At 41.3% G+C, this 25,054-nt stretch overlaps 1 protein-coding gene and 1 non-coding gene across 4 annotated transcripts in view; both read left to right on the forward strand.

The window, feature by feature from the left end:
* MTUS1 (microtubule associated scaffold protein 1) overlaps positions 1 to 25,054 on the forward strand; it is a 174,338-nt gene that overhangs the window by 16,410 nt on the left and 132,874 nt on the right. The window lies entirely within an intron of this gene.
* Positions 3,812 to 3,917, forward strand: LOC117797134. The gene has a single exon (XR_004622020.1). It is a non-coding gene; the product is annotated as a U6 spliceosomal RNA (small nuclear RNA).

Here is a 25,054-nt window from a genome sequence, read left to right on the forward strand (position 1 = left end):
TCTAGTTCTGGGAAAAAATGTTATTGGTATTTTGACAGGGATTGCATTGAATCTGTAGATTGCTTTGGGTTGTATGGACATTTTAACAATATTAATTCTTCCAAGCGTGAGCACAGCATATCTTTCCATTTATTTGTGTCAACTTCTATTTCTTTTCTCAGTGTCTTATTTCAGAGTACAGGTCTTCTACTGTCTTGATTAAATTTACTCCTCGGTATTTTATTTTTCAGGCAGTTGTGGACCTATACATTTAAAACTGAAGTTTCTGGAGAGATTATTTAACATACTAACAACACTTTCGATACATTTGGTATACATTTTTTTTTTTTTCAGATTTTACTTATTTATTCGACAGAGATACAGCCAGCGAGAGAGGGAACACAAGCAGGGGGAGTGGGAGAGGAAGAAGCAGGCTCCCAGCGGAGGAGCCTGATGTGGGGCTCGATCCCATAACGCCGGGATCACGCCCTGAGCCGAAGGCAGATGCTTAACCGCTGTGCCACCCAGGCGCCCCTGGTATACATTTTATGTTGAAGTCATATTGGTTAGGAGAAATTTCTGTCTGAAGGTGATAGATAAACTTTTCTAATGGTAGCTGTTTTCCGACTACGTATGGAGATTCAAAACTTAGTATTTATTTTCCAGTCTCCTTTTCTATTTAAGGTGAAACCAGATTACTTCGGATATTTAAAATTTCTGTGGTCAAAAGATGAAGACCTTTGTTTTCCCTCCCAGCCTCCAAGGTGACTGTGGAGGTCTGATCAGATAAGAGGTGGACAGTATTTAGTTTGAACACATTGATTTAGGGATGGGTGGTCATTGATTTTGTTTTGTTTTTGTTTTAAGGGATTCTTTCACTGCATCTGAGTGTTGATTACTAAGTCTAAGCAATATTCTCTGATTTAGGGGTAACGGGAGGACTCTCTTGACTTTGAAGGTATTTCTTGTTACCTTCAGTGCAAAGGCTAAGGTGTTGCTAATTGTTGTTCTATGTCAGTGGGTCTATTTTTTGTCTCATGAGGGCCCGGGGCTTTGAGAGGGGATTTGCAGTGAGCTGAGAACTCACTCTGATTGCTTTGTGGACAATGTGTTGTAAGGAGGCAAGAGGCTAATGATTTACTCAGTCCTTCAGGAGAGGGAGATGAGTGTCTTGAACCTGAAGTAATAGTGAAGGTGAGAAATAGTTGCATTTGGAATATATTTTGAAGGCGGTGCCTATGTTACTTGCTGATGAGATGAGAGGGCAAGAGGGGAATCAAGGCTGACCGCTAGGTTTTTGGCATGATCAGCTTGGGTGCATAGAGGCAGCTTTTATTGAGAGTAAGGAACACTGGTGGGAGAAAGAATTTGTGTGACTCTAGAAGCCTGGAGTTCTTTTAGATGCAGGAAGTTTGAGTTGCCCGTTAGGTATGCAGTTGCAAATGTTGAATTAACAGTTGGGTCTTCAAATCTGGAGCTTTGGGGAAAGACCCAGACGATGAGATGCTTGTGGGGCTTGCCATCAAACAGAATGTATTTAAAACAAGATGAATGTAGGAAGAGAAGGGAGTAAGAGACTTGGGCCATGAATTACTCCCAACATTAGGAGGTTGGTCAGAGAAGCCAGCAGAGGCATTTGCCAAGGAGCAGCCTGTGAGTTGAGGAGGATAAAGATAGGGGAGTGCCTCTGAAGTCAAGTGAAGGAGGTGTCTTGGGTCTCGAACCCTGCAGCATGAAGAGTTTTGATTACCAGGCAGAGGACACTTTTGTTCACTTTTTGGTAAGTAAGTGTGTGTTTAGTGATCATTTAGAATCTTGATAAGCTTGAGGAAACCGTGGTAATTTCAGCCAAGATTAAAAACAAGTACAATACATCTCTTGAAAACACCAGAACATGAGATTTAATTACCCCTTTAGGCAGTCTTATTTCAGGGAACTGTGTACATTCTATTCATCACTTTTGAAATATCAGCAGTGGACGGGGGAACCATAATACTCTTGAGGGCCCCCCAAATCCACAACATTTTTTTGTATCTGGCCACTACCCATACTGCCGTTTTGAGAGCTTCATTTGCTTACCTAGGAAGCCCCATCCTACATCCTATCAAAATAATAAAATATAACCACACTTCATATATTTAAACGGTTGAGCTGCTATTGAGTTGTTAACTGTTGTTATAATAGTACATCCAAAATCTTTCCCTCCTTTTCCTCTTCTCTGCTACTTATTCCTCAGGTCTCAGCTAAACCCATGAGTGGCTCAGAGACCTTGACCCTATAATAGCAACTGGATTGCCAGTGCTTTCCTTCACTGATTACAATTTCTGTTTGTATAGTTGTTTTATTTTGTTTACTCTGTAGTAACACCTACCAGAGTGTTGGGCATATGTGGGCACCTGATAAATTTGAATGAATGTCATCCAGTGTTAGAAAACACGTGCTCGGTAGCTTTGGTTTAGTTTCCAAGCTTAGTGTCCTTATTTTTAAGTCAGACTGACTGAGGTATCCTCACTTACAGCAAAAATTGGCTTTTTAGGTGGGCAGTTCATTGAATTTTGGCAAATATATCATCAGCCACCATCAAAAAAATAGAAATGTCTAACATGCCGTTTCTTTGTGTCCCTTTCAGCCTTCTCCCCTGACTCCCAGGCAAATGCTGATCTCAGTCTTTCTTTATGGTTTTGTCCTTCCAGATACGATGGGAAGAGCATTACATGCCTTTTGTAATGACATCTTTCACTTAGAGCAACATCTCGAACACACAGGCCGTTTGTATCAATGGTCTTCGAGTGGTGTTTCATCATATGGACGTACTTCAGTTTTTCTTATTCAACTGCTGATGATGGACGTCTATGTTGTTTCTAGTTTTTGGTGATTTATTAGCTTTTTCTTCCTGGTTTTAACTAGTAGACAGGAAATTAAAACAGCATCAGTGACCCACAGCCCAAGAACCCCTATTCATGTCTACTGTCTTCATTTTCCCATGTTTGCTCTATGTGTTTTGCATGGTTGTAATCCTAAAACACCCATTTTTCCTAGTTTTATAAACTGCATATTTTTTAAATGGTCGCATTTCATTGAGTCACTGTAATTTTCTAATCCGTTCCTTGGTGACATTCAGGGTGTTTCTAAGTCATCACAGTTGTAGAAAATGTGTTAACCATCATCTACAGTGTTCTATGATAAATTCTTGGCAACAGTTTAAAACTCTTAATTGAAAGTAATAGAAATCAATTCAAGCTAACCGGGTTAAAAAATGGATAGGTGTTAAAAGGGTATGGAATATTTCTCAGAAGTTAATGTCAAGGACATTGTCAGGAACCAAGTCAGGTCGGTCATTCTTCCTTATTGTTCATTTCTGCTTCTCTTGGGGCTTGGGTAGCGTTCTCTCTGCAGAAACTTGTTTCATCTGCTGATGAGTGCGTGGCAGGAGGAGGCTAACTCCACAGTGCTGGGATTTATGTTTTCCAGTTCCAGGGACTTCCACAGACACACTGTGCCTCACTAGCTACTATTTCAAATCCAAGTGGGGGGGAGAGACAGTCTGACCCCGTTTGAGGTAGTCGTCCACACCAGGACGATTCACTATTGTTCTAACAGTGGAGCCCACCTCAGTGAGTGAAAAGGAGACATTCTCTGAGAAAGGGGGTTGTTGTAAACTAAGCCTACACTCAGAGGTTCCCATTCAAAGTAAGATTACACAAAATCCATTTTATAACATTCAAGTTGCTTTTCAAAAGGGTAATTACAATATGGTCTCAGGAAAGAGTTGGGAGTATTACATGTATCTATTTTTTAATATTTGTTTTTACATATTAAAAATCATTTAGGTACCTGTTTCCACAGCTCATATACTACGATTGGAACAATACAGAGGAAGATGAGCGTGACCCCTTCCCAAGGATAACCCGCAACTTCATGAAGCATTTTGTCTTTTTATAAGCTAAGGCCTGGGGATGTAATGTACAGCATAGCGATTATAATTGATGCTACTGTATTGCATGTTTAAAAATTGCTTAGAGAAAGATCTTAAAACTTCTCCTCACAAGAAAAAAAGAGTTGTTTACCTCTTCTTGGTTTTGATCCATCCCCTATTTAATGGCTAGCTAAGAAAATCTGATTTATTAGCATTTATTGAACGCTCGCTTTATGTTAAGCATCGTGCTTGAGACTTCTGTAAATACAATGGTGTTCATTAGACAGCTCTTATTCTTGGAACCATGCAGTCAAGTTGAGATTTACTTAACCCTGGAGGAGTTTCTTATTAAGTGGTCCTTGAGTGGGAATGTTCCATATACAGGTAGTTGTGTCAGTCTGTCTGGAAGTAATATCCACACTGGTGCTGAATGGTTTGGAGGGCTCGTAGGAACCTCGGTACCTTGATTTAACTGCCTGTCTAGAAACCTGTTCCCAAGGTGTGTGACACATTGTGGGGTTATGTGTTTTGTGCTCACTTTGAGTTTTACGCTCTTCGCTGGAGTCCCCTAGGCTGGCCAGGCTGCTCTACCTGGAGTCTGCAGGACTCCCCCAGTGACTGCTGGCCACGGGTCCCACTGGCTGTCCTAGCGCCCCCTTCTTAATTTTAAACAACTTTGTGTAACACTCTTTGTCAGCAAATGCACTCTGGTTACTATCCTAATCATACCCTTCTCTGAAATCCTTTATTTCGTGACTTTATGTTGGTACAATGAGAATTTAAATAAGATTCTAACAATGAAACTCGCCAAGTTAAGGTGTCTGTTTGCGTGTATAAGTGGATTCTTTGTATGTGATGGTCTAACTCAGAAGAGCTTCTCCCTGGCAGCCGGGTCGTGCCACGGTGGTCAGCATGATGGTGCATGCTAGGGTGTAGACACTTCTATTTGTGGGTTTAATATTTGAGATACCGGATAGTTACGAGGCAGCCCAAAATTCGAAGACACATAATACCGTATTTTTCTCCTATTCTGTAGATTGGGAAAGTTCAGGTTGCAATGAAGTTATGCTGTTAGCTCTAGTTCTTCTGGTTTGTGGTCTGTTTTTGGTTTGTTTGTTTGTTTGTGGTAAAATATATGTAACATAAAATTTACCATTTTAACCACTTTTAAGTACATAGATCAGTGGCATTAACTAAATTCATAATGTTGTGTAACCATCACCATGATCTAGTTCCAGAATTTTCCATCAATGCAAACAGAAACTTTGAACTCATTAAAGGCTAATTTTCCATTCAACCTTCCCACCAGCCCCTGGTAAACTCTATTCTACTGTCTGTATGAGTTTGCCTATCTTGGTACCCCAAGTAAGAGGACTGCTACCGTATTTGTCCTTTTGGTCTGGTTTATTTCATTTAGCGTGTTTTCAAAGTTCATCTGTTTGTAGTGTGAGTCAGAACTTCCTTCCCTTTTTATGGCTGAATAATATTCCGTCGTATTTATGTACCACATTTTATTTATCTATTCATCTGATGATGGACACTCAGATTGCTTCAACCTTGTAGTTATTATGAATAATGGTGATGTAAACACGGGTATACAAATATCTGTTCAAGCCCCTGCTTTAGGCCATTTTGGGTATATACCTAGGAGCAGAATACAAGGTCATGTGGTAGTTCTATATTTAACTCTTTGAGGAGCCACCAGATCGTTTTCCACAGCTGCTGCATCATTTTACATTCTGACTATGAATTTGAGAGCGTTCCAATTTCTTCACATCCTCACTAACATTTTGATAATAGCCAAGCTAATGGTTGTGAAATGGTATCTCATGGTTTTGATTTGCATTTCCCAGAAGACTTTTGGTGTCGAGCATCTTTTCATGCACTTATCAGCCATTTGTACACATTCTTGGGAGAAATGTCTTTTCAAGTCCTTTTTTTTCACATGGTGTTAACATTTTGAATTAAATTTTCTGTTCTTGGTTTCGTTTCATTGTCCTAGATACTGGCTTTCTTATGTGTGTATTAAGATAGTTGGATTGAAAATGGGGAAGAAAGTTCTCTGCTTTGGTGGAAGATGTTAAAAAATGACAGATTTAAAAAAATTTATTTTTATTTTTTAGAGATTTTATTTATTTGTCAGAGCAGGAGAGAGATAGCACAAGCAGAAAGAGTTGCAGGCAGAGGGAGAAGCAGATTCCCTGCTTAGCAAGGAGCTGATGATGCAGGACTTGATCCCAGGACCCTGGGATCATGACCTGAGGCAAGGCAGATGCTTAACCGACCGAGCCACTGAGGTATCCCAACAGATTTTTTTTTTTTTGAAGATTTATTTATTTGAGAGAGAGAGAGAGAGAGAGGGAGTGTGTGTGTGTGTGTGTAGGGAGGGGGCAGAAAGAGAAGAGAGAGAATCCCAAGCAGACTCCCCAGTGAGTGTGGAGCCCAACATGGGGCTCAATCTCCTGACCCTGAGATCAGACCTGAGCTGAAACCAAGAGTTGGACTCTTAACTGACTGTACCACCCAGGTGCCCCTGACAGATTTTATCTTTTGAAGCAAAATTTTGCTCTTGGTGTTTTCAGGTGGGCTGTGTGCTTCCATACACAGGAGTAGGCAGGAGACCACCTGTCTGACTGGAGTGAGGAAGGCCTGAAGTGTTCTGTCTCATTTGGGATTGTAAAGGGAGGAGAAGGAAGAGGCAGGGTGGAAAATGAAATTCCTTCCTCTTTCATCTCTTTATGCTTTAGAAAAGCAGAGAACATTCTCCCATTTTTTTCACCCCTCTTCCTCTACTCTCTTCTGACTCCCGAGACTGAAGATGATGGCAGTAGAGTCAGGTAGCAAAGTAGCTCCTTCAGTTCTCTTCCGTGACTGTGTTTTGTCCCCATTGACACAATGCCCTAACTGGTGTTCAGCTGCTTGGTCTCTGTACATATATTAAGTGCTAGGGGAGTGTCTTTCTTACATTATAGATTAAATAGGCTTTAGTTTGGGGGCTAGCCTGGGAGCCTAATCATCATTAATCACATCTCTCTAGGAAAATGAATTTTGACTTAGAATACATTTCCAAATGAGCTTTGGAGGATAGTGTGCTTGTAAGTTGAGGACTGCCTGTCCCAGCAGTGTAGCGCAAGGGGGTGTGATGAGGTGCCTGGGGTGGAGGGAGAACATGTATGGGCAGGGGCTGTGGACTGGGTCAGACCCTGGGCTTTGGAATGAGCAGGTTTACATCTGCATCCCACTTGCCTATTGTGTGCTTTGTGCCTAAGTTTCCATCTTAGAAATTGTAGCCGTTGATACACGTGTACGTGGGTATAGTATCTGAGCGCTGGTTGACTCAGAGTGATGGGGGAGATGTGGGAGTTTTTCCTTGAAGTCCCTGCTGCACGTGTGTGCTACGTCGAAGTGCAGCATCTTGCCGAAGATTTCCTTTGTGCAGAGAGGCCCCTGATGCAAGCACTGGGCCTTCTGACTTGCTTCCACAGTCTTCAGAGCACGTCCAGGCGTCTGTGATAACTGGAGCTGGCTGAACTCTTGTTGAAGACCCTTCCCCCACCGCTGCACCTGGACTTGGTGGTCTCTGGCATCATACAATGTTTTAAAAGTTGGGTTCAGAGATGTTAATTTCCAGCGACGTCTAATTCATTATTTCTGCTTCTGGGAGGATTTCTAGTCTTTCTGTATATGATACCATGTAACTTTTTTTCCTCTTGGGTTCTTACTGGCATGTCAGGGAATAAAGAGAGGTTAAGTTTCTCAACCCAAGTTAACTTTGTGAATCAAGTAGGGGAAAGGAGGGCAAGTTTTGAGTGTGTATTGCACATGCCTAGGAAACTGGAAACATGATTTAGTTTCTAGTAGGTAGTTTGTCTTTCTCAGGAATGTATTTGTGGAGGTTGAATCTCTTTCTGATTCTCTAAGATGGATTAAGCAGTCTTGGTCATATAATCTTCACATAGTTCCCATACCAATACTTTTTCAAAGACCTGTGTTGATTTTTGTTGTTGTTGTTGTTTTCTTTCTACCTCTATCCCTTTGATAATCTGTGATTGGCAAGTGGTTGTGCAGTTTCAGGAATTGGGAAAACTGCTACGGTGCTTTACTACATTGAGTAATCAAATGTTTTCATGCCTAGATCATCTTTATCACTGACAGATACTGGGTTAAAAATGTGGAACATAGGGTGTTTGGTTTGGGGCCTAGGTTCTCTTTGTAGAAAAATGTAATCTGTCTTGAGACCCAGTTGAGGACTGAATGTCCTGGCTCCTTATCTTAATTGGCATCAGCGATGGTGGCACAGAGCTTCCCTCCTATGACATTAATGCAGATGACGCTGGCCTCAGGACCAGATGATTTTGTCTCAGCAGATGCACATGGCAGTCATAATTACAAATCACGGTCTCCTTTGTGGTGTAGTCAGTGGGAGATAAAGAATAAGGGGGGTTCGGGTTTGGGTAATGCAAGTGAAATACTCTTGTTTTTGTTTGTAGCTTTGGGACACAGACTATGTAATATGTTACATAGGTGTGGGATGTCTTTGGTCATTTTTGTTTTTTTTTAATGAGTTGTTTTCCGTAGGTTTGTCTCTAGTTTGTTCAGGTTTTCCTTTTAGTATATTTGATGTTCTCACTGCAGGATTTGTCTGTTACTCAATGCCATTTCCCCTAAGACAGTTGAATACACAGTGTTAAAGAGGATAAAAATTTGCTTATATCCTGGGGCGCCTGGGTGGCACAGCGGTTAAGCGTCTGCCTTCGGCTCAGGGCGTGATCCCGGCGTTATGGGATCGAGCCCCACATCAGGCTCCTCCGCTATGAGCCTGCTTCTTCCTCTCCCACTCCCCCTGCTTGTGTTCCCTCTCTCACTGGCTGTCTCTATCTCTGTCAAATAAATCAATAAAATCTTTTTAAAAAAAAATTTGCTTATATCCTAAATGCACCATTAAAGAGCAGCTAAAAATAAGAGTTGTGATCCTGGTTGTGTCTCTAAGCAGCTGTATGAATTTGGAAGTCCTTAGGGCTCTAAGGGCACTGTTACCATCCTCTTTATTTTTTTAATTTTTTAAAATTGCGTAATAAAATTGTATTTTAATGGAATGGTTTGGGCTCAAGATTCCTCCATAAACCATCCTCTTTATTGTAAATGGTACTGCTGCTGGGCTTCTTTTCTGTAGAATGTGGTGTGAATGGTGACCCCTAGAGTTGGGCCACAGAGGCACTCCTAGAAATCCTAACTTCCTCCCTAGACCACCCTATTCTCCTAGAATAAGGTTGCATAGAATGAACTAGATGTTCCGAGCACTGGAAGGGGTGTCCATCATCAGTGTTAGCCCCTCTTCCATGACTGGGCCCTGTTTCCAAGAGAATTGTAAAATTATTTTTGTTAAGAAAAGTAGTGTTTTATTTCCAGAGAATTGATGTAATTGTTAACAATAGCATTGCTCTAGGAAAATGAATTTTGATTTAGAAAGCATTCCCAAATGAACTTGGGGAATCACCTGTGTCTCCGTTGGGTACTGCGCGCACCCCCTCCTCCATGCAGTAGAGCTCAGGGTTGTGTGTGACGTGCGTGGGGTTGAAGGAGGACACTTTAGTGCAGGGGCTGCGGCATGGGTCAGAGCATGGGCTCCAGCACCAACAGGTTTGCACCCAGGTCCCACTATTGGAGTGTTTGACCTCATGTGTAGACTGCCTGCCTGCAAGACTTGCCGGCATTATTTCGGTTATCTGCATGGGAAAGCCTGTTGTCGGGATTTAAAAGGCATTCATTTCAGGGGCCTGTATTGACTACGGGGAGAAGTCAGCTTCAGTGACTCCAGTTACTAGTAAAGCTAAGAGCGGTTACAGTGGTCCAAGATTTCTAAATCTTCCAGTTTCACTTTCTCTAAAAGAAATGTTGATCCAAACAGTGCAATCTGTAAAGAATGGGTTTTCCTCCACTGGAGTGTAAATATTTTTAATATTTTGGTATTTAGATAAGATTCCCAAGATGATTATAAATATTTAAATAATTACAAAGCAAATTTATATGTAAGTTCCTTATACATAAATCATCTCATAATCTGTGAGCACTCAGAATTTCCTGAGTTTAAAGGCTATGAAAATCGTCAGTTTTTAGTATGGGAGGTAATATTCCTACACTGATAGAAAATAAAAAATCAAATTGAACTTAGATCAATAGAGTATACCTTAAATCTGAATTCCTATTGTGATGTGGATACATACTTAAGACATTTCCTTCAAAACTTTTTTTTTTTTTTAATTCAAGTCACTGGAATATTCTGGGTTCTTTAATTAAGAAGCAGTCACCTGGGGTGCCCGGGTGGCTCAGTCATTAAGCGTCTGCCTTCGGCCCAGGGTGTGATCCCAGTGTTCTGGGATCGAGCCCCGCATCGGGCTCCCTGCTCTGCTGGAAGCCTGCTTCTTCCACTCCCACTCCTCCTCCTTGTGTTCCCTCTCTCACTGGCTATCTCTCTCTCTGTCAAATAAATAAATAAAATCTTAAAAAAAAAAAAGAAAGCAGTCACCCTAGGGACGCCTGGGTGGCACAATCGTTAAGCATCTGCCTTAGGCTCGGGGCGTGATCCCCACGTTCTGGGATCGAGCCCCACATCAGGCTTCTCCACTAGGAGCCTCCTTCTTCCTCTCCCACTCCCCCTGCTTGTGTTCCCTCTCTGGCTGGCTGTCTCTGTCAACATCTTTAAAAAAAAAAAGGTGGTCACCCAGCACCAGTGAATGCTGATGTAATCTGACAAGCCAAAGTCCCTCCTATTTGCAGAGATGGTCTGGATAGACCAGTAAGTTGCTTGCTGTACAGAACTTTGTGTTTTTGTTTTGTCTTCAGTCTTACTGTAAGTGATGTACAATATAACCAAGAAACATCTGTGTGCAAGTTTCCCCCCTTTAAGCTTCAGACAAGTCTGTGATGTTTTGTTGGCAAAGAGTCCAATGAAAATTCTTTAGTTTGTTGGCGGGGGGAGACGTTACACTCAGCTGTGTTACTGCTGCAAGACCCAGCTGGTCTTTGAATAACCGTGGTCTCCTGAGAGGATTCATTGAATGGTCTGGTGTTTGGATTTCTTTTAGTCTCCTTGCAGTTTCTGCTCTATGAAAAAGACAGTTTCTTATGTACAACCATGAAGTATTTATTTTGGGACAAATAACTGGAATAAGACCTCTCAATTTCCTAGCTATTGATTTTGATATTCTGAGGAATGTAGGTAAGTTACCTTAATATAACTGATTTAGGGCATTCAAATTAAGCAAAAACTTGAGTTAAGTTTTAGAAGTGATACTTTTTTTTAATAAGCTATTTTTAAAATTTTCCGTATTTTTCATCATCTTAGATTTTGTGATATTAAAATATCCCTACTTCAGGATAAATCTGAGAATATGTAAAAATGCAAAGATTATTATGAACAAATGATAATACACTCTTACCTATTTTTTTTGGAGAGGAAGAGAGTTAAGTGTGGTGTGCCGTGTTTTGTGCTTATGTTGCCAAATACCAAAACTCTAAGCAACATGTAAAAAAGTTTATATGTTGTTAAAATGGACTATGGCCATTTTATGGTTATGTCTGCAGTAGCATGGAGTGTGGTAGAAAATTATATGTACTTTAGTTTACTGTGTCATCTGAAATATCCAGATGGTTAGTTTTTTTGGTTATTGCTTATGGATCATGCATAAGAATAAAGAATAAGTGAATGAGAGAGAATGGAAGGGAGGGGTAGAAGGAAACTTAGAACTACTTGAATATTTAAAATGCTTTGAGTATGTTTAACCTGGCAATTTGCCTTTTACACTATTTTAGCAACAAGGTAGGAGGATTGGGGGAATGCAACCTTGTTATTGATGTTGTCTTATGTTTAAAGAATATAGGATGTCCTGAAACATAGTTATTTGTAAAAGGCAAATGTTGAAACACTTGACTTAGTGAAATTACTAAGCTTGCAGGAATGCGGTGTTAAGAGTTTGTGAACGTGTGGGGTTGTCCACATGCTGGTTTTGAAGCTTTAGGAAATTCTGAAGCCAGAAAATCTTGAAAGAAAAGTATATTTTTGGAATAAAGTCCAGGAATCCGAATTCTTGAGCCTCCGTAGGTCAGTGAATTGGTTTTGTGTTGACTCTGGAAGTAGATTCTAGCTAGGTGCTTTTCTTCAGGGGTGGTGTCGCCGTAATCAGCTCGGGGCCTCACTCTCTACCACCCCGAGAGGCTTTTAATTGCATGGTGTGAATTATCTAAGACTGCACTATATGGTTAACGGGGTAAGTCTGTTGGAATGCCAGTTCTCATAAAAATGCGACCATAGGCTTAAAATAAACTTTATTTCCCCACAAGATTTAAACAGAATATAAGTTGTTTTTTCTTTACTAGTGTAAAAATCATTATTTTTCCTTGGAGGAATTTTTTTTTTTTTTCTGGGATGTTAAACAGTTTTGAGTACTTTGCTATGCCATCTGACCACCACCACTCCCTGTTACCTGCTGGTGGTCTTGAACTGGGGTAGTTTTCTTTGTGTTTTGGTTTGGTTTGGTTTGGTTTTAGAGATGAGGGGCTTATATCTACTTTAAGGATACTTGGAACATTCAATTGTTCCTACGAAGATATTCGAATTAGTGAAATGCAGGGCCTTAAGGATATTTTAAATACAAACCTCATGGGCTTTTGAGGATGGATGAGGAAAAAGAATGATGAATTTTTGAGGTAGTTTTAATTGTTTTACCATGGCATACGCAACGTTTCTCTGTAGAGTTCATAGTTGAGTAGTATTTTCACGTAAAAAGCCTTAAGTCTGGGTGTTTTAGAAAGAAGTGAATTACTTTTCCTTGGCTGACTAAACTAAATAGCATCTGTCTCTAAGCTTAATATTAATTTTAACCTAGACCTTATTTGTTCTTTGAGCTTTTATTATTATTTTTTTTTTTAAAGTTTTTTTTTTTTTTATTATTTATTCAACAGAGATAGAGACAGCCAGCGAGAGAGGGAACACAAGCAGGGGGAGAGAGAGAGGAAGAAGCAGGCCCATAGCAGAGGAGCCTGACGTGGGGCTCGATCCCATAACGCCGGGATCACGCCCTGAGCCGAAGGCAGACGCTTAACCGCTGTGCCACCCAGGCGCCCCTGAGCTTTTATTATTGCTTGGAGTGGGAAAACAAAAACCTTTTAACACCTTTTAGTTTAAACAAACTAAAGAAAAAAGCACAGAAAACTCTTGGGTTTAAGCTTTTAGTATAAATTACCTTTTGTGTCTACCTAACATGTGATTATATATGCAGCTTTCCTGTACTGTCTGCTGTAGTTTCCTTCTTAAAATATTAATATAAGTGGAACAGTCTTTTGAAGTCATGTTTTATTTAACACTCGTGTGTTGGGCACTTAATGTGTGCCAAGCTCTCTGTGGCTCCATGCAGAAAACAGAGGTGAGCCCTTAAGCTTTTTCTGGCATGGCATCTCCTCCCACCACTGTGTTCCGATCCATCCCAGCAATTTCTTGCCCTTGGTCTTTCCTCATTGGGACATCTTTCACACTTCAGCCAACCCAAAGTGTTCATATCCATTTTAACAGTGTTGGCAGACTCCCGTTGTTCCCAGAATAGACTGCAGAACCTTGAACTTACCCGACTGCTGCCCTGGATCCCTCCCATAGCCACTTTGAGCTTCTTACTCTTTCCAGTCAGTGTGGTCATTTCAGACATCAGCCAGTACAATTTCTTCTGATGGAATTGCCTGTCTTTCCATCTCTACTTGATTCCCCACTCCCCGACTTCCTTTGGCACATGTGAATCTCCTCTCAGTCATGGTCTGTTGGTTACCTCTGTTGTATATGGCACTCAGCTTGCTGCAAACACAAGCATTCCCACTCCAGTCCACAACAGCCCTGGCCCCTAACTGTGCTCTGACACGTGGTAGACATCAAACACATGTTTCAACCAGTATCCCGGGTTATATTCGTTTTGTAATTTGAACAGTGCACAATTTTTGATTGAATACAAACTCAGTCCAAGTTCCAAAAGAACAACTGCCATTAATCACATGTAACATGTGAACCATTCAAGGAGTTTTCTTCATTGATAAGTAAAACCAGACTTAAAATGAGCTTGATTGATGATCTTTATGAAAACAAAAATTTTTTTTTTTGTTATCAGAATGATTCACAGTGATCCATGAGCTTTCCTTAAGATCTATAAGCTTACCACCATAGTTGTCAATAACTAGTGCATCTGGGGCTTAACTGCAAAAGGACTATTTTCTTCCCTAGATCTAGCCAAGTACTTTCAGAATATAGATCTGAGTTGAAGCCATCTTGGTTTCTGGAAAACCTCTATTAAAGTGTAAATAGGTAATCATGGAGATCTAAGTACAAACCCATTCTCTTTTTAGTGAAGAGCAGTGGTCTGTGAAGGGGGCCACTGGATCTCTGGCGAGTGTGGCAGAGATGGCCATTTGCCTCTCAATCCCTATTTTTTCCCCTCTTTATATTGATAGAATCTTGAGCGGGGTACAAGTAGCCTGTATTGGTGTCCTTTTCCCAGCCTGCCTTGTACACAGGTGTGGCCATGTGGTTGGGCTACAGACCCTGGAGAATAGTGTGCTGTTGGGGAAGTAGCTTCCATACTTGTTGCCTTTCCATCCTGCTCAACAAAATGCAGAGGGTGCTATTTTGGGCCATAGGTTGAGGCCATGCACAGTGGAGGAATGAGAAAGGTGGAGCTGGCGTTTCTGACAGCTGGGTCACTTAATCCTGGACAACCTATGCAGACTTCTTCGTGAGACAGAAATAAAGTTTGGTTTTTTGCCACTCCAGCTGAGGTTTGGTCTCCTGTGGCTAGACTTTGAATCCCAAATACTGTAGTATGCTTTAGGACTTTGGACAGGGAGTGTCTAGACCGGGGAAGTAGGAACTGCCTAGAAACATGGTACATTCTCTGGAGTTGTCAGAGATTTGGTTGATTACCGTCTAAGAGGATTTAATGTCGGATTAGTGTTAAGATTCCATGGATTGTTTTTAAGGCTTCCTCTAACCTGAGACTCATGACTTTGAAGTGTTCAGTGTTAATGAATTACCATATTTCATCATTTCTAAAACAGACGTTTCCACACTGGAATGTTTGTGATATTAGGATGTGTTTCGCAAGACAGCCTCTTAGCTTTGGCATATAATGACAGCAGAATTTGATATTGGACCTGATGGTCCGTAGCCATCCCCAAGGTAGCTAGAATTAGCCACAGAAAAATGTTGAGGCATGAATACTGGCTTAAAATGAGCAGGTTCCAGGATTCCTAGTCTGAGCAGTAGCTGAAGAAGTGACTTGATTTAGGTTCAGGAAATGGCCACTTGCAGCTCAAGTTTGTAGTTTCTTCATGGAGCCCAGTTGGTGGTCTCTCTTGGCTTTTCCTAAGGTTCAGACCAAGAACAACTAAGCTGTTCAGGATGTAAGGAGGAACTAAGAGCAGCCTGATTTGGTAAGATGATTCTCTCTGGAAGGAGGAAACAAGATAGGTAGTAAAGGTTTGAAATAATCCTTTTATATAATTCTTTGTGCTATGCTCAGAGTTAAGACAAGTAGTGCTAGAGGGATTATAAAAAAGAACAGCTCATCCTTTACTCTCAGAGGCAGTCACTTTCCCTCTCCACTAATTATATTTACTTCTATATATTAAATAAAATATGACTGTAAGTTTTGTCTCTGTGACCCAAGTAGTATACAATTTTATTTTATTTTGTATTTTTTCCGTTTGTTTTCTTTGAACATATGGGCAGAAAGAGATCACACCCTCCAAAAGCACCCTCAGATTTCTCTCCGTTCTGTTTTTCAACTGTTTGAACTTTCCAGTGTTTACTAGTTCTGTGTTGTTCCCTTATTGGACCTCTGACTTCCTGGTGCTGTTTGGGCTGTTTGTCATCCAGGTGTAGGACACAGGGTCACCCAGGTGTTACCGGGGGATTCCTTTTTCCTCTGTCCTCTTGGATGACACTCATACCTGGTTTACTTCCTCATTCTGGTGCCTTTCATTCTTAAATTCCTGAGAAAGCGTGTAAGAGGTAAGACTGAGGTTTCTTTGACTAAAAATCCCTTTATCAACACTCCTATCTGATGCATGGTTTGGTTCCAGTCTGAAAATGCTTTTCTCTCAGAAATTTGAAGATAATGCTCCATTGTCCTCCAGCTTTCCGGATTGTAGCAAAGTCTGTCATTCTGATACCTGGTCTTCCGCGTGTCCTTTTTTTTTTTTTTTTTTTGCCTCTGGAATGTTTTTCAGCATAGTCACTAAGAGATGAGTATAAGACCAGACTGCTTCGCTTTGTCACTTCCTAGCTACTATCAAACTCTTACGCCTCAGATTCTCATGCATACAATGAAGATAAAAGCACTTTATACCTCTCAGCAGTTGTTTGTGGATTATATGAGAATTCATGTAAAGCACTTAGAAAAGCTTTTTGTGCATAAGTTACATATAGGCTGCTAGCAGTTGTTATAATCTAAGATATTTTTCAGTGTCACCGTGATACACCGTGTCAGATCTTGTTCATTTATTTTGCGGAACAAACAGTGCACCTCTTTATTTTGGAGACTGTCCTTCGGCTCCAGGAAAAATTCTTGTATTATTTCTTTGGTTATTTCTTACCACAAAACTTTTTTTCCATGTTCAGTTAACAGTATCAGTTGAATGCTGGATCTCTTGGATGAAGCCTTAATTAAAGGGGGAAAAAAAGCAAAAAAAAAAAAAAAAGGCGCCCTTCTTTTGTACTCCTTGGGCATGTGTGTCTTTAGCTTAAATTCTTTTTTTTTTTTTTTAAGATTTTATTTATTTATTCGACAGAGATAGAGACAGCCAGCGAGAGAGGGAACACAAGCAGGGGGAGTGGGAGAGGAAGAAGCAGGCTCAGAGCAGAGGAGCCTGATGTGGGGCTCGATCCCAGAATGCCAGGATCATGCCCTGAGCTGAAGGCAGACGCTTAACCGCTGTGCCACCCAGGCGCCCCTAGCTTAAATTCTTAAACTATGTATTCTAAAAATTTAAATACAGCTTTCCTGTTAATTTCTGCACATTCTTATTCTCTGCTTATATTACTTAAAACATCCTGTTTTTTCTTGAATATGATAAACGTTTTCAAGATAGTAATGATCCACCTTGCCTGCCTTGCCTCAGTTTTCTCTGAGAATTTTTTTTTCCTTGTTTTCTTTCATTCCGAAGAATGTCCTCAAATATTAAGTTGATGCTTGGCTTCCTTTTTAAGATTGAGTTCTCTGGACTCAATTTAGTTTTTGCCAAGAATGACCCTCCCATGTTGCCTATGGCTGTCAGCCTGGTTATAAGCTGCTTGTGGAGTGGAGCATAGGAAGTAGGCTGGTAGTCCCACGATTCAGTATGCAGAAGAATTTCATTACATTTCCCTGTGTGCACCCCCGTGCCTCCCCCTCCCCTAGATCTAGTGGCTCTAAATGTGGGATGTCTAATCAATTTCTTCTAAGATTATATAGCTGTTTACTGAGTGGGAATATTCGTCTAAATGTACAGGGTATTGGTAGGTACCTGGGGATAGGGATGTCCAGTGGATCCGTATAGAGAATTACAGGTGATCTCCCTGTAAAGGACCTATTTCTCTCCACCTTCTGTTATTCACGTGTCCAAATTCCAGGGTCATTCTGGGGTTCTGCAGGGTGTTCTGCCTTGCATCCTGTGGTATGTTCTCTGTGACCTTGTTTGACCTCTCTGTAAGTCATTTCTGCTTTCAAATATTGAGGTTTGTGATTAAAGTGTCATATAATATTAGATTCTTTTTGTTTCTTAGTTTTCTTCCTATGCAAGACAACAAATGCTTGAATTTATTGTAATGACTTCAAATTAGGAAGCGTAAGTATGCTTGCAGCATGTTTTCACATTGTGGAAAGGAGTGGAAAGACAACCTTCCTGTTTTAGGAAGTATAGGGAAAGGTATTACTGTCCATTTTAGTTACAAAGTGAAACATTTTGGAAGTGCTATTTTGTTGATAACATTGTATCATAACTTCATGTATCACTTTTGTATGACTATGTGCATTGCACTCACTAAACAACCATCATACCCAAGGTTAAATTTGTCATTTGAATCCTCCATAGCCGCTGGTGAGTTTTAAATGAAAAGAATTTGTTGAAACTTTGAGCGTAAGTGGGAGTCTGTTTTGATTTTTGTTGTTAAGTTTGTACCCATTGAAATTCTAAACTGAAGTATTAGAACGTCTTCTTGCAAACATAATAAATCTTAAGGACCCAGGTTGTTGAGTGATTTTTCCTGGACCCCATGGAATATCAGGACCTCCATGATTGGCTTAGACCAGTGAGAATGTACTCCTGAGCTGGGTGGCATCTTTTTCTAAATTACGTGGATGGGATGGACACCTGTATGAACTCAGGTTTCTGTCAGCCGGGAAGAAGGGCAGGATGCATCATAGGTAAGCACCTAGTAGTGGCTGCTGTAAGATCTGAAGTTGCGGGAGCTTGGAGGCATAGGAGCCCAAGGAAGGCTGTAGCCTCATGAAGAAGCTGAATGGAGGAATGGGGCCTGTTTGTGGCCCTCAGATGGGTGGGATTGATACATTTTCACATTTCTTCTGTGTCTAATCAAGGAAGGGGATTACTTGTGTACTGGGTGTACTTGTGCGTGGTACTCCGGGGACACTGAATCACCCATCAGTTGCCAAGTTTCTGATCTTGTCCTTAAAATTGCAGATACTGATAAGATTTGTTTTTGCTGGGACGCCTGGGTGGCTCAGTCCCTTAAGCGTCTGCCTTCAGCCCAGGTCATGATCCCAGGGTCCTGGGATTGAGTCCTGCATTGGGCTCCTTACTAAGCAGGGAGCCTGCTTCTCCCTCTGCCTGCCGCTCCCCCTGCTTGTGCTCTCTCTGACAAATAAATCTTAAAAAAAACTGATTTTGCTAACAAAATGTGCTTTCGGTTTTATGGTTTGAACATCTATACCAAACTTGTTGAATAAATTCATTAAAATGGTGCCTAGTGTCCACTATTCTCATATTGCCTCTAAAGTCAGAATTAGGCTTTTTTTTTTTTTTCCCACAAATGCCAGCACTAATCTCTTCACTTGCACTCTGTGATAAGATTATTACATAGCATAACTTTTGAGGATTGATGGGGGAGGATTTGTGAAAACCAGGAGCCAATTTTTAGTGATATTTTTCATGTTTGTTACTGGGTAATTTAGGAGTCTTGTGGTACCTGGTTTTATGATTGGATGTCTTAATTAAGATAAACATTAATTGACTGTACCCAGAGAGTTGAAACTACACTGTTTTTGCACTGAGTAACTTTGCTGAGTCAAGAAATAAAAATGAAATAAAAAGAAATACATTCTTAAATGAGGGTATAGTGCAGGGGATTGCTTAAGCTGATGCATTAGAGAAGGGACTAGAGCAAAGGCGAGCATACTGTGGCCTGAAGGTCAAATCTGGCCCACTGCCTGTGCTTGTTTTGTTTTGTTTTTTTAGGATGTTAACTGGAACATGCCCATGCTCATTCACTTACTCGTGGTCCGGGGCTGCTTTTTTTCCCCCCACAACACCCGAGTTGAATAAATACAACAGAGACCTTATGGATCTTAAAGCCTGACATACTTACTGTTGGGCCCTTCCTGAAAATAGTTTGCCAACCCTTGGACTAGCTTAACAGATGAAGATTTCGGAAGAAGCAAACTTAAGAGGATTTAAGAAAAAAAAATGGAACAAGGAGGTTTTTTCAGTGTGTAGAGGATGCATTATCAATTACTGTTTGGGTATGATTTTCTTCCATATCAATGCAAGTACATAGAAATTACCTTTTTTCTTGTTTTTAGATGTTATTAGCTTGTATATCTGGACACTATCAGTATAAGAGGACAGGGCAAAGGGAATGAGCTACTGTATTTGTATCCACAAGAATTTGTGGATCTTACGGTTTTTTTCATCTTTAGGAAGCGCTGATTAGAGAATCTTTTGTTTTGCCAAAACAAGAGATGCTAAAATGATGGCGCTCTTAATGATTATTCCTTTCTTTCAAAGTAGTTATGCTATTATTTAAGAATATAAATTGCTTCTCTTCCCTGCCTCCCCCCCAAAAAACCTCTTAAAAATAGGCTCAAATACTAATTTAATTCTTGTACTCTTGGAGTGGAGTCCAGAATTGGTAATTCTGACTGGTGGACAATCGTCTTTCAAGCAGTGATTCAGGGACCCAGACTTCTTCCATCCTGTGGTTCCACTTGGTTCGTCTGTGTCAAGCTACGTAAGGAGGGGAAACCTGGGAAGGAGTATATGTGAGTTTTATGGCCCAGCACTAGAAGCGGTGCATATGATGTCTGCTTACGTTCTATTGGCTAGAACACATGGCATTTACCTGTGAGAGAGGAGGAAAACATTGTCTGTGTGCCAGGGGAAAAAAAAAAGGAAATGGGTTTTGGTGACCAGCCAGTTTCTGCCACAATTACTGGTCACTACAATCACCTCCCATTTTGAAAGCAATCAGATACTGGTGACAGAAGCCTTCACTTATTTTTTACCTTTTTTTCCTTTTTCTTCCCCGAAGGCCATGAATCCCTGGTAAGTGACCTCCGCGGAAGTGGTGGAGTTTGCGTGGAGGAGCCGTAATGCCGCTCAGGGCAGATTTTAGTGAAGAGCCTGTTTTGGTATGATGTGCCATATACTGAATATTGACATAATTAACCCATGTGAACCTTAAAAGTAAAACTGCCAGTTGTTTTTACCAGCCAAAGGTGGGTCTGTTCGGGAAAAAGAGAGAAATGAGCTGTGTCAAAACTGTAGGCAAGTCCAGGGAACAAAGGAAAGACACACTTTTTTAAGGAGAAAAGGGGTCCATTGGGAAGGCTGTTAAGAACCGAATCAAGGGGCGCCTGGGTGGCACAGCGGTTAAGCGTCTGCCTTCGGCTCAGGGCGTGATCCGGCGTTCTGGGATCGAGCCCCACATCAGGCTCCTCTGCTATGAGCCTGCTTCTTCCTCTCCCACTCCCCCCTTGTGTTCCCTCTCTCGCTGGCTGTCTCTATCTCTGTCAAATAAATAAAAAAATCTTTAAAAAAAAAAAAAAACTGAATCAAAGTCCATTAGAGGAAACTGGGCATTCACAGTGCGGTGGCTTCTCCTTGGCTGACCTGTCGCCCTGGGAATGGGGAAAGCTGCTCTTCTGGCTGGCGTAGTAGGGTAGTACATGTGTGCACGGTCAAGCACGTCTTCCTGTAGGGTCTGTCTATGGCAGTAGGGCATGAGATCTCCCTCTACCAAAACCTCGTGACTTCATTCTAGTGAGATTTCCCATTCCTGACTTTCCCACCTGTACTGGAAATTAATTCTTCCACCACCTTAATGCTTGGCACAAGTATTTCCAGTTCTCCCACTGCTGGGCAAGCAGTAAGATGGAGCTTTCCAGCACCGTTGGTTGAGTGTTGTCCTGTGGCCTGCTTTGGTGCACAGTGAGCACAAGTAATGTGTGTCACTTTTAGAGCTTTAAGGAGCTTTAAGAGTGAGTGGGCACTTGGCTGTGGTCCTTTCCCAGTGTCTGGAGATGGTAGAAGTTTTTGTTGAGATGAGGTCTCCATCAGCCTGACTCTGTGGTTGACCATGGGTCTGAGCAGGGCTCCCTGCCAAAACCCCGGCGTTTGCATTAAGCCATCAAAGTTCCTGGTGGGTTTTGCACCGCGCCTGTCCTGACGGGGAGAGGGCTTTGTGCTTCAAGATCTTCACTCCTTTAGCATTTAAGGATCCAAACTAACCTTGTATTTATAATAAAAAAGGTAAATCTCTTTCTGCTTGTTAGTTACTACCCATGTGGGCATCTTCCAAGATAAAGAGACTTTGGAATTTATACCAAGATTTTCACCTCATTTTTCCCCCCACTGATGTTCATCTTTGAAATGAAGGACTTTGTAAATTTTTGCTGCCTTAACAAGTGATGAGAGAGAGAGTGAGCTCTGGAGGGAATCTGATCTATCTTATTACTACCTGTACAGCTGGGGTACAGGTGTGGGTGAGGGGAGCAAGGATGGAGATCCTCTCACCATCTGGGCAACATAGAGCAAGAAATCACTTTCTCTAAGGGAAGGGTGAAGAGTAATGACTGTCTCCACTCAGCCCATTAGAGGAAGAAGGATTTACCAGGGGCTCTGGCTGTAGCCAAGGAGATGTGCTTTCTGACCTTTGGGGCCCCATGTACAATGCTGGCTGTAGTTCTTGTAATTCTGGGGGAGATAGCAGTACTCCTGGGCAACAGTTATGTTCCCTTATGGGTTAAAATGTCATGTATAGGCTCTCTGGGATCCTAACAATTGTTTAAGTGTATTTTTTTTAAATAATGGAAACTGTGTTCTGAATTCTAAACAACCAATTCATAAAAGGACTGGAACAATGCACTAATTTTCTACGAAAGGAGTTGTGCTAGTTTGTAACAAAGCACCACGAAATGGGTGGCGTAAAACAACAGAGATTTATTCTCACAGTTCTGAAGACTAGAAGTCCAAAATCAAGGTGTCAGCAGGGCTGTGCTCCCTCCGAAGCTTCTAGGGGAAGATGCTGTTTTGCCTCTTCCTCCCTCTTTTTAAGATTTTATGTATTCATGAGAGAGAGAGAGAGAGAGAGAGAGAGAGAGAACGAGAAGATGAGCAGGCAGAAGGAGAGGGACAGGCAGACTCCCTGCTGAGCAGGGATCCTTTTGCGGGGCTCAATGCCAGGACCCCGAGATCATGACCTGAGCTGAAGGCAGCCGCTTAACTGACTGAGCCACCCAGGTGCCCCTACTCTCTTCCTTGCTCTTGGTAGGTCTGCATGTTCACTGGTTGTCAGCATGACTCCAGTCTCTGCCCTGCCTTCACGTGGCCACCTTCGGGGTGTGTCTGTGTCTTCCCAGGATAGTATTCTGTTTCTTCTTTTTGTATAAGGACTGTAGTCCTACTGGATTAAGGCCCACCCCGCACCCTGATGACCTTATCTTAACTTGATTACATCAGTGAAGATCTTCTTTCCAAAAAAAGGTTACATTCATAAGTACTGAGGGTAGGATGTCAACATATCTTTCTGGGAGAAACAGTTCAACCCATAGCAGGAGTTGAAAAATATCTTCTCCAGTGTACTATTTTAAGTCCGTCCTGCTTCCCAGAGAGGAGGAAAATCCCTTAAATCATGATTTTTGTGAAATGGACTTAATAACAACCATAATGAAAAGATTAATTAAAAAATGGGCAAAGGACTTGAACAGACACTTCCCTAAAGAAGATAAGCAAATGACCCTTAAGTACCTGGAAAGATACTCCACATCAGGAATCCTGAAGGAAACGTAAATCAAAACCACCAGGAGATCCCACCTCACAAACATTAGGGCAGCTATTTTCTTAAAAACAACAACAACAACAGAAAAAACAAGTGTCGATGAAGATGTAAATAAATTGGAACTCTGCATTGCTGGTGGGGATATACAGTGGTATAAATGCTGTGGAAAACAGTTGTGATTCCTCAAAAAATTAAACATAGAATTACCATATGTTCTAGTAATTCCACTTTGGGTATATGCCCAAAAGAATTGTGAGCAGGGTTTTGGAGATAGCCATCCACTGATGTTCATAGCAACATTATTCAAATAGCCAAAGCGTGGAAGAAATCTAAGTATCCATCAACTCATGAGTGGATGAACAATGTGGCATATACATAATATGACTCAACCTTAAAATGGAAGGAAATACTGACACATGCTACAACATGGATGAAACTTGTGTTGAGTGAGTTAAGACGGTCACAGAAGGACACAATATTGTATGATTCCCCTAAACTGGTACCTAGCTGGAGTAGTCAGATTCATAGAGACAACAGCAGAATGGTGGTGGGTATGGGTGATGAGAGAACGGGAGGTTATTGTTTAATGGGTACAGAGTTTCATCTCAGATGAAAAATTCTAGAGATGGATGGTGATTAAACAGTATTGTTAATGTACCCTTAGATAGCATTAAGTACAATTAAAAATAATCGCGCACAGATTTTACCACAAAAAAAAAGTAGACGGAAAATAGATTTAAGTTAAGAATTAAAAATAAAACTGTGTAAAACTCACTGACTTGTTTGGTAAGTAACACCCCTCTTCTCAATCTAGGTTCTAGACCAATGGAGAAATAGGACAGAGTAAGGTATCTGGCCTTTGAACAATCAAGTCATCTCTGTTGAAGGCTATTTGGGAGGTGAGAGCTTAGTGTGAGAGATCAAGGAGCTCCCTAACAGCACACCCCAGAATTTGGTCCTCCCAGTTAGCACGTGGCTGCTCTTGGAGGTGCGGAGTGCTCCTGTGCTCCCATGGTCCCCATGGGCTGACTCCTCCCCAACAAGATAGTGGGAGGAGCTCAGCCAAGCTTGCTCTGTTTATTGTTCTCAAATTTTCTAGTCAGATACATTACTGTACTTCTTTGGGCAGGATGAAAATGTCCAATCCAAGCACAGAATGATATACTGAACTCCTCCATTAATAGAAGCATCAGGCGTGGGGGAAGAAGCCTTCACCTGCAACATCCCTACTTCTTGTTCTCTTAACATATCCTACTTGCAAGTTAGCCCATAGTTAACCCATGCCTCCTATTCAAGAGTTGCTTCCCAGTGGTTTCCCTGTCCCTTTGGGTACTCTACTCAGACTTCTGCTGAGCAGTGGAGATACTGAAGGCTCTGGCAGTTCATAACCTCAATTCCAAGGCCACTCGGTGCCCAGGGCTTAAGTTTGCTTTCCTCTTTTCAATCTCAAATGATCTACAGCCGTGTTGTCTTGCATAGCTTTTTAGAGGTGTGTAGTGAGATCCAATGACAAAGGTAAGGTGCCAGGAACATAGTGGTGCTTAAATTTGAACATAAACTTCTACTGTCATGTTCCCAGGGAAATATTAATTGTAGGATTGCCTACTTTTGCAAGGTCAAATATGTTAAAATCCAAAGAAGTTAAAAGTTCAAGGTAAAATTCTCTTGGCCCTTTCATACATTCATTAATTCAACAAATGCTTATTGAAAGCCCACTCTGGGTACTCTGCTAATCACTGGGGATATTTTGGTGCATAAAACAGACCCCCCCCCCCAGCAAAAAAATCCTGCCTGCCCTCCTTGAGCTGACTTTCTGGAGACCTCGAGGCAAAAAAAAAAAGAAAAAAAAG

Source organism: Ailuropoda melanoleuca, chromosome 18, assembly GCF_002007445.2.
Source record: "Ailuropoda melanoleuca isolate Jingjing chromosome 18, ASM200744v2, whole genome shotgun sequence".
Taxonomy (NCBI): Eukaryota; Metazoa; Chordata; class Mammalia; order Carnivora; family Ursidae; genus Ailuropoda; species Ailuropoda melanoleuca.